Source organism: Geospiza fortis, unplaced genomic scaffold, assembly GCF_000277835.1.
Source record: "Geospiza fortis unplaced genomic scaffold, GeoFor_1.0 scaffold20, whole genome shotgun sequence".
NCBI lineage: Eukaryota > Metazoa > Chordata > Aves > Passeriformes > Thraupidae > Geospiza > Geospiza fortis.
In genome coordinates, this window is record NW_005054374.1 from 3,263,145 (window position 1) to 3,274,162 (window position 11,018).

The following is an 11,018-nucleotide window of genomic DNA, read 5'->3' on the forward strand; positions in this document are numbered from 1 at the left end:
AGGTTGGCAGCAGCACAATCCAACACCTGGAACACTTGGAGTCCCACCTACAGTGTGTGCCAAAATCCAAAATGTATCAACTTAAACTGAAGCTGGGATGCATGATGGGTTTTGCTGTGTTATGCAGATGGAAATCCAAGAGTTACATTACTGAGGAGGTTAGTGAGTATATATAGGCCTGAAAATGTGGACTGAAATGCTAAAGAGGCTGTCTCATGTCTTTTCATTAGTCCAAAATTTCAAATTAGCAAAGTAGGCCTGATGTAACCTTAACCCTACTGAAACTATTTTCTGATGGTAACTTTACTGTCTAGCACAGAGCAGTTCATTTTCTATCAGCTAGACACAAACTTGAAGAAAATCAATTATTAATTACTCTCTCCTTCAGGAGTACATCACCTGAATAAGAATAAAACCTTAAAACTCTGATAACATCAAAGCCTTTTTTATCATCTCCTTCACTTTAAATTATTTTACTTTGTGTGTCATTGGGACTTCAAGGACAATGACCATAAACCAATATATTGCAAACTATCTTTTTATATGACAGTCTTGTCAGTTTATCTGTCTGTCTCCTTTCCTTCAATCCCTGGTGGTCTGCAAGAAGGAGAACTGGTAGTGGTTGGAATATTCCACAGCCCGTTGCCTTCCCATGTTCCCTCAATAAAATGAGCCCACCTGTGGGAATGGAATTCCTGTAAAGACATTTCCTGAACCCCTTTGCTTCAGAGCCTCAAAATTTGAGATTTTAGATCATATCAAACCATCACGAACTTGCTCAACATCTCTTCCAAGTAATTTTTTGAGGAACTTAATTTAAACAAGGCGTTTTGGCTCTCTAATTATTTTTCATTAAGTTAAGAAAAAGTAAGAAATATAAATTGAACATTTTGACAGAAAAAAAAAAAGCAAATAATGAGCAATATCTCCTCCTTTCAAAATGATCTTCCATTTAGAAGTAAAAGGCCCAGGACTCCTTTTCCTTATTAACAAGATTTAATAGTTAAGAACTTGAAACATGCAACACAGGTCTTAAAGGCATCTTAATTGAACATTTTAGATCAAGTGTTTAGATCAAGATCAGTGTTTTCTAAAGTGCTTTGTCAGTTTGTTGCAATAAGATACCGTAGCAATAGACACATAAAAAAAGACATTTATACCCAGATTATTTTTTCTTTTTTATTTAAAGGCTGTACATTTGCTTACCTAAGCAGCAAACACTGCTTTGTACTAACGTGGTTAATACTTTCAAAACAATTGTATTCAAATTGATGACAATTATTGGGAAGAAAACAATTTGCTACTACATTTAAAGAGACAAATCTTTTTCTCTCTTTACTCATCTACAAAATTTATAACATATATTTGTTCCTTAACTTTCCCTTTGCCTTCTATTGGACCTCTTTAGAAAATTAAGTATTCCCAGAATTAATTAAACCTCCAATTAGTCACTATCAGCTCATTTACATATGGCACTGCAGCTTAAAATAGTGATTGAACTTTTCTGTGAAATAGCACTTCAGATTAGAAGGCATCCACATTTAGAAAGCCATCACTGGCAATGCTGGGTTGACACTTTTTGTTTTATTCTCAAAGGAAAATTTAAAATAATGCATTAGGATGACTATGGCACAGAAGAACGTTTGGGTTGAAGATCTGATACTTTGGAAAATTAGATATCCCAGTACAAGCCACAAACTGAGTTCCCAGACAGCAATATTTCTATCACAGTCTATCTATTTCTACTTTTCAACTTCTCACATCTGAAACCAAGTTTAAAACTCGGCTTTGGGGTGAAACCTACAGAGAACAAAGCACAAGACAGCAGTTCACTGGATCTCACCCCAATATGAATACATATTCATAGGTACTTTCTAATATTATTCCAAGAGAAAAAAAAAAAGAATATATAACACCAAATCTTAACCATTGCTTTCCATCCACAAGAAACCCAGAGAAGGAGCACCACTCAGTGCTTGTGAAAGGGAAATACTCCCCAAGAAAACCTTAGGGTATACTTGGAATTCATGCAGCAAACTGAAAAAATATTTACCTTCAATTTGAGAGATTTTCTGAAGTAGTTCAGAAATGTGTTTCCATGGTTTTGTCAGTATAAAAAGCAAAATACAGGCCAAAAGAGATTTCTTCTGCTGTCCTGTCTTTCATATCTCCAAGCTAAAAGGGGATAAACTATCCTTAAATGATCAGCCACCTCTACCAATAAAATGGTAAGTTTGTGGTCTGATTTTTTTTCTTATCAAGCAAAAAAATCACAACCATTTTATCAGTCACTCTATATATCTACTAAATCTCGTAGGCATCCATTATAAACAGATGCTGGTATGTAAAAATATATTTAATGTATCTATAGTTTGCAAACAACTCTTCTTTTACACTGACTGGCTGGGATATTGAAGGGATGGAAAAGGAAGAACATTGAGATAAGATGCTCACTAAATTTGCTATTCTATTACCATGAAATATTTCAGCACCAGGCCCCCGCAACATTCTTCATACACAAAGGATTCAGAAAGTATTTTTATGTTCACATATACTTCATTTTCTGAACTCCACAATTACATTGTTAACATTGACCTTACCCTTGTCAATTCTCCTATTTTATTCATAGAGTCACAAAAGGGTTTAAGCTGGAGGGTACTTCTGAAGTGATGCGCTTAATAAATTTTATCAGAACTTGCACTTGTTGCTATCAAAGATGATACATCCGTGGTTTGTTTTGTTTTTTTAAGAAAACAAACTATCTTCCTCTTCAAAAAGAAGCATTTGCAAATAATGATTTACCTCAACACACAGACAAGCAAAATCTGTTTTCAATAAATATCCTAGTAAGAGGTTTCATGGTCTTAAAAGAATTGCAGCTGTGGCAGGTACAGAAATAGGAAATGCACTTTGTCAAGGCCTTTTGGAGAAAGGTCCAAGAGGAGCTGCTGGGTGTGGCACACCCAGGAGGTCACAGCACAGCATCTCCAGGTCCTGGCTGGCACTGGAGTGTGGGGACTGCCCCAAACACAAGCAACAGCTACAGACACAGGGCAGCCCTTCAAGAGCCTGTCCTCAGACCTTCCCTTCCTATTCTTCAACTCATTAAAGGTCATTTCCCAGCAAAGGGTCAAGACCTCAAATTCAAGTAGCTACTAAGTAGAACTTCTTAAGGAGTTCAGGCTCTTGGCTCCACAGATTCCTTTTTTACCTCATTTCTTCCTTGAGAGTATGTTTCCAATAATTCACTGCTAATTTACTAATTTTTTTTCTGCAAGATTACACACTGGACACTCTTTTCACTTTCCTAGAACACACATGGGTCCAAAACTATGATTCCAGAGTTAATTTTCAGGGAAGTGATTGATTCCCATTACCAGATGGAGCAAGAAGGAACAAAAATGATTTTTGGGCATGTATGTAGTAAGCACACACAGGTAAATGATGAGGCATTTCCCTGAGGTATAAATAATTATCAGGATCTTATAAAATCGAACTTTCCAATAACTTTTTTTGACTAGTTTTTTTAACTCTTGATACAAAAGAAGAATCAAAAGTGGTTTATTAGGCGGAAATGAAATATTCTGTCCCCTCAGCAATAAAGAACTCAAGAAACTGATGACAAATATAACTTTCTCTCTGGTTCACCTTGAGGTAGATGAGAATCTATAGCTCACACAAAAAGTGATTTTGGGCCAGTGAAGACTGGTACTCAAAGCACAGATTCTAGTACTTGAACAGGAGAGGGGAGAAATAAGGAGAGCTTTGTCCACTGATATATTTCCACTGTGAGTGTTGGAATAAATGCATAGAATCAAAATCCTCAGAATTTATTTTTACATTCAAACATCCTGTAACACTTCACAGAAAAACAACAAGATGCCAGCAGCTGAATCAAAAGCATCAGCTCAAGAGGGCTCAGAAAAACTGATGCTGTTCTAACAGACTCCTTTAATATATGACCAAGTGTTTTGCCTGTTTCTTTTCCTTCTGAAGAAAAAGAAGATCAGGAGGAAGTGAATGAAAACAGAGGAAAAAAAGTAAAACTACTTTAGGTATTAAATCATTCAACAGTGAGGAGAAAAGCAGCAAGAATGAACAAATGTGTCAGAAAAAGAACTTCAATTACAGGAACAAAAGGGAATATATTAAAAATAACAGCTTTGCCTACAAAAGAAGAGATGTTGTAGAGCACCTTCAGACTCAGCTCATCAGCTGGAGATGATGATCGCCATTTTTCTGTTTTTCCATTCAGAGAACTTTTTTATCCCATTCATGTGTAGCACAGCCTTGTTCCATCCCAGGCTGCGGCCTCACCAGGATTTCTTCAGCAGAGCACTGGCCAAACCAGCAGCCCCTCTGGCCACTGCATCATCCCAGAACAGCCTGGGCATGGCTACACTCAACCAAATCAAAGGAGAAACTACAACTGCTCAAAATACCCCAGACAAAGCAATTTTCCCTTTTTTTACTGTGTTGTTTTTCAGTCAGGGCAGATGCTTGGTTTGGCTTGAAGCACAGCTGTGCAAAGAGCTGTGTCCAGATAGACCCAGGAAGGAACAGCTTGGACAGGAGGTCAAACAGAGGTCTAACAAAGCAGCATGCTCCTGCTAAAGCTGAGCCTTGTCTCAGACCCCAATGATCCCACAAGGGTCCTACAGCCCCCTGGGGTACCTGCACCCCTCCTTCACACCTGCACTCGTGCAGTGGAGCAAAGGAACTGATCTGGCAGCCTTGGGTAAATCCACACACAGCTGCCTCCACTGTGTTATCAGTGCTGCAGCTACAACTGGCTTTGACTGCATGCAGCACACACAGCAAGATGAGTAATAAAAACAGGAATATGTCAGCCACCAGTGTTGTCAAAAACTCCTTCATGAAATTACACCCTCAGGTGATTGTAGATGCATTAAACCACTCCCTACACCATCTCTCCCCCTGCATTCTGGTTATATTTTAGACTTCCCCTTTATGACTTTTAAAGTCCACTTTAAATCTATCAGTCCTGCTAACAAAATTGAGCTTACATACTATTTCCTCTACTCTCTCTCACAGATCAATGCAAGCCTAACAAAACACTTTTTTTTAATGTCAGGGTCTCTCATTTCAGAATCTCTTCCTAGTGCCTGCTCCACTTCTAATTTTTCTTAACAACAGTAACCAGAACTGTGAGTAGAACTCCAGATGAGGTCTTAGCAAGAGTTTGCACAATGCTAACAATATTTCCTTCTCTGCTGGAAATACTGTGCTGGTACACAGTCCTGTGCTTGCCTTGTTGACACACAGATCACTGAGCCACCTACTATAGCTGAGTTCTTCTGCTGAGCTGTTGACACTCAAGCAGCCTCAGCCCACCCCACAGGCTGTTACTACTTCTTCCATTCTCAAGTGGTGAGTCCTCTTTCAGAAGTTCATAATTTCCACTACTAAAGTCCTTTCTGGATGGTGTCCAGGTCCTCCTCTGCATTGTCCTCAAATGTTGCTTTGCAAGAAGGATACTTAAACTGTAATAGCAGAGTTCAATTTAGCACTTTTTAATTTTAAAATAACCCGGCAGACATCTAATCCAAAACTGGCCAATGACAAACCTTCATTTTTACAGTATTTCTTCTCTGAATAAATAGTGTTAATTTCTTCTTTAATCCAATACAGACTACTTAGATTTATCATATTGCCATCCTTCTGTTTGTTTTAAAAAAGGCCAGCAACTCAAAGTACAAGAGGGAAGTCAGAGAGAAACACTGGAAGATCTGATCCACAGAAGTGTTTTTCTCATTGCTTGAAATACACCAGCACTAATTCAGCTGCCCAACACTATCGCCTTACAAAATCAGAAGCTTTCTACAGGTTCATTACAAAGGACAGAGGTACATCTAACTTGCAGAGGCCACTACAGAAGCAGAGAAGAAACTCAACATTTTTAATGGAAATAACCTCATTTAAATATTGCTATTATGCCTGTGGTAACATATGACAGTTCCTCAAAATTGTATTATATTGTATTGTATATTGTTGTATTATATGCAAAAAAATCAGCACTTTTTAAAGGGCCTCTCTGTTCCTGGTATTTGACTAAAAACAAAACTCCCATTCAATCTGCTAGCAATACACAGTAAAGTCAAAAACTTGAAAAACAGCAATGGTCAAACAAAATAATATTTTCATAACATGCACATAGAGCTATATACAATTCACTCTGATAGCCAGTTCAATCAAAATTGCTTTCTGTGTAGCACAGTATTAATTCTCAATTAAAAAAACAAAACCAAAACAAAAACAAACAAACAAACAAACAAACAAACCCCAGCAAAAAACCCCAAAACAAAACAGCAAAAGCAAACCAAACCCAACAACTCAGTTCAGTCTGGCTGTCACTAACAATCCCAGGCTCAGGGATATTTCTATGAGAATATCAGTTCACAAGAGACCCTTTGGAAGTTATTGAGGCCAGCAAGAGAAACCAAGTTTCTAAGTGAGAAGTTCTTCATTGCAGCACTGATCAGTAAAGCCAAATTATCTGAAACATCTTGATCCAGACAGACTTTCCTGTACTTCTTACACAAGTGTGGCCTCTGAAATGCCAAACACATTCATGTGCTAGGAAAAGGAAAAGTATCCTTAAAAGAAAGTCTGGCCTGTGTGTTTCAAAACTACTAAATTTCATAAGTTGTCATCAAAATTGTGTATGAAGTGATGGAAAGCATAAATACTTGAGCTTTTCTTTTAAAAATGTTGGAAGACTTCCAGTATTTCAGAAATTGAATTTGCTACTCAAATCATCAGCCTTTAGGGTCATTCATAACATTTTAAATTATGGAAGGATTATGGGATTTATTAAGAACATTCAGCTGAATATTGGGAAAAAACTTTCTGGTTATGATATTTATAGAAGGTTGCTGAATTCTCTTTCCAGGAGAGAAATGAATGAATTGTGACCTCTTAAGGTCTGAAGTTTTCAGCAATGTACTGAAATGAAAAACCTGTCACAGAGGAGGAAATTTCAGTTTCTCTGTCTGGATCTGTTGGGTTTCTGAACAGCAGTTTCTTGTATTTTTACATATTTAATGCATATAAACTTCTGTTTGAAGACATAGTATTTTTTCTGGTTTGGGGTGGTTTTTTTGTAATTTTTAAGTATAGATTATAAATTTCTTTTAAGAATAGATTGTATTTCAACAGTCTAGGGATCTCTGTGAGAAAAATATTAGTCCATACACTATCTGTATTCAGTTCAGCCTTTTCCTGCTAATTGAAATAAGCTAATTTTTAGTAGTTCAGTTAGAGTTGGACTCGATGATCCCTATGGGTCCCTTCCAAATCAGAATATTCTGTGATTCTGGAAAATATCATCTCTCTTGCTAATTTCAAAAATTAAGCTAAAACTGTTATATGGTTCTACAATTCTTGGGAAAAGCTAATGCAGCTACTAGAAAAAACTTTGAAACTGAAAAGAACTATTTACCTAACTAAATATCTGGATGGTAACAAATACCCTCCCTAAGCATTTAAACATAAAATACCAGCTTTCTGTGAAACAACTGTTCATGAATTTTAAATTCACCTCTTCTCTCCATGTGTCTAAGTAAAGTTTAAGGTCTATCCTTAGCAAAATCTTGCCATCATGAAGACTCAGCCATAGAGAATCTGTCATAGTAACTGCCGGACAATTATTCCTGTGTGAACTATAACCACCTACATGACAATTATTAGTACACATGCAGTACAATGCATTACATGATCATTTCACAACTCCTTTATTAAAAAACCCACAATGCTTTCCAATGGCTAAACATTTAGCAGAACTGCTAAGTGAAACTAATTTAGTTTAAGTGAAGCCCTTATTTAAAAGCCACATAAAATATTTCTCTTTTTTTTTTTTGTCCATTACAAAAAGGGAAAGCTGCCTGGATGAATTTCCCAGTGAGCTCTGAGCACAGCTGCACTGAAGTTTGTGCCAGAACCACTGAGAGGAAAGCACAGGGTGCCAGGAGAGGACAAGGGTTTTACTACTGCTTTTCAAAAAAGACCAAACAACAAATTACTCCTGGAAATACAAAAAGCAGGAATCAGAGCATTGACTCCACCAGTGCATGACCAAATAAAGTGCTCATGCTGAAACACCCCACACTCCTGCAAGTGATTATCTGACCTTTGGGCACTGACAAAAATAGGAAGCTGAATCCATGGTCCAGGTCAGGAACAGCATCAGCATTTCACCAGGTTTCAGCTGCCCTTTATTTATGTTCAAGGATTAAACAGTGAAATGAGGCAGCCAAGCAACATCTTGGGTCCAAACTGGGCAGATCTCAGTTTGTTTCCTTATGTTCTCACACCAAAAAGCAAAAAGTCGAAGTATTCTTTCAGTCATGTCACTTCAGATTCAAATTAAACCAAAAGTGATTTCACCTGAAGTGATAAATGCTGTGGTTCCACAGAATCAAATTCCTTCCCTAAATTACTGTCTCAAAGCACCAAACCACCTGTGCACCGACGTTCTTAAAATAAAACAAAATTTAAAATATCCAGTGACACTGGCAGAAGTCCTAAAGAAGAATTAGGAGACTGATCAGTAAGAAACTTTCTGTTGCCTATGAGACATTCCCAAGCATTGCTCCTTTGGCTGCCACAAGCAGCTGGTGCTGCTGTCACTGGAAAGGAGCCCAGCAGCAGAAATGCAGCCTCCAGCTTTGTTCCAGGCTATACACACATGAGATATTAGCACATCTCCACATCAACCTCCCTGGCAGTAAAAAGGCAAAAATAGAGAATTCAACTGCTCCTCTGGTTTGAATGATGGAGCATTCTTGAAGCTATGAAGAATCCCAAGTAATCAAAATATAGGGTTACAAATGTTAATAAAACCAGGATTTAGAATTGCCAATTGCTTTTGGACTAATAGTATATACCTACACTATGGAGCCTTACCATAGCAGCCTGCTGTTTTACACTAGAAATTGCATTGAAAATTCAAGCCTAACCATATTTTTAGATGAATTGAAGGCTACACAAAACAGAACCAGAAGTTAACTGCTAAGAAAGGCAACATTTAGGAAAAAGTGAATGAGGAGAAATGCGCTGGCAGTTGAAGACGGGGGAGAGGGAAATGGGACTAAGAAATCAAATTATCATACTATATTTTCTTTATTATGCTTCTCTAGTCAAAACAATTTGAAGAGGGAAAAAAAGAGAAAGACAAGTGCTATAGACTGCAGAGAATACACAGCATTGCTCAACCACAGAACACAACTCCCTGTTGGCATGCTTTTCAAATTACTACACAACACTGCTTGTAAAGATATAAAAATATAAATACCCAACACTCGGTACTTTATGTGATGCATGTGAAAGTGAAAACCAAAACCCAACCAAAACCAACCTCCAAAACTTTTTAGAAAGCTTATGATGGTTGTTAGTCCCGTCAAACAGCCATCCAGCACTTTTTGAGCCAGTAACTGGGCAACTGTTAATGCAGGTGAAGTTGTCAGCAAGGCTTTATTTGGCTTTTAGGAGCACAAGATCAGCTCTGACAGCTAAGGTTTGTTAGGGAGGGACAGGTCCCACAAAACCAGGGCAAAGCAGCTGTGCCAACAGGATAATCACCCTGGAAAAGGAGCACTTTACACTTTTGTGCTTTTATGGCCTGGGGAGATTTAATTATCTTCCTGGTAGCTAATATGGGGCTATGTTTTGGGACTAAGAGGGGAAAAAAGGATCAAAGCATAATGTCTCATCCTCACTGCAAAGAATGTCCAAACTTATGTACAATTTTAACCTGCTCTACTTCAGTTTAAAACTGTTGCACACACTATTGTCACCACAGGCCTGTAAAAATCCTCTCTCCATCTTATAACCCTCTCTGAAGCACTGAAAGGTCACAATAAGGTCTCCCTGGTGCTTTTTCCAGGATGAACAACCTCAAGTCTCTTGGCAGCAGAGGTGACCCAGCCCTCTGGGTATCCTGGTGTCCCCTTGTCCATCAGCCCCACACCCTTCCCATGCTGGGGATCCAGAGCTGGAAGCAGCACTGCAGGTGAGCTCTCCCTGATAAACTCCTCCAAAAAGTTATGGCTTCATCACTGCAACCTCAGCAATGCCCTGAAGGTTGAAACTTTATTGGTTGAAAGCACTAAAGTAAGTTTCTAATTAAAATGAACACTGGCAACATATTTAAAGCAGCAGTTCCTGCACACCATAAGGAATTCCTATACTAAATTCCGTGGTAAAACTGCTCTAATATTCAAAACTCATTCAATACAACAGGAATTTCAAAGAGACTGAAAGATTTAGCCTTTCCAAGCCAGATTTAGCCTTTCCAAGAGTTGAATGAGTACATTTTTTGTAATGTATATTGGCATAGATAAATGTGATGCATATATTCACACCCCAAACCTCCCCCCATATATGCACACATAATTAAAATGTGGTATAGCAAAGCAATTCAAATACATGTTCCTGTCAAATCTCTTGCAATCATTTTAAAATCTGCTTTTCTTCTCTGAAAATTAAGTGTATCTGAGACTGCATTACTGGGCTGTCATTAAGTAGCTCAGATCATTCTTCTATATTTTAATTTTGCTCAAGTTCCTATTCTTCAAAGACCAAGCATGCAAGATGCCAGACCAAGTTATTGCCTTCTGAACAAAAAAAAAAAAAACCAAACAAAAAAGGCCGATACAACCATAATATGTTTTCAGTTTCATTTACTCTTGCATAAAATGCACATCTGAGGTATCAATTTCCCCTACCTTAGATATTTTAATTATTATAGCACACCAGCACAAAAATATCTCACACAACGGTTCAACAATGAAAAAAATCCCAGTAATTTAAGGGATATTAAATGTAATAGTGTTTGGAAGCCTTTATCAACAATGTAGCGCTGATCAGACAACAAACTGAGCCTTCCTGTAAAGAGCTGAGCAAAATTCAGCAGACACAGACTTTAGCTGACTAAAAGACAGAGAAGTGCTCATGTCTGTGAAGCACATCAAGATTTAACTTCTCAGAACAGCAAAGAC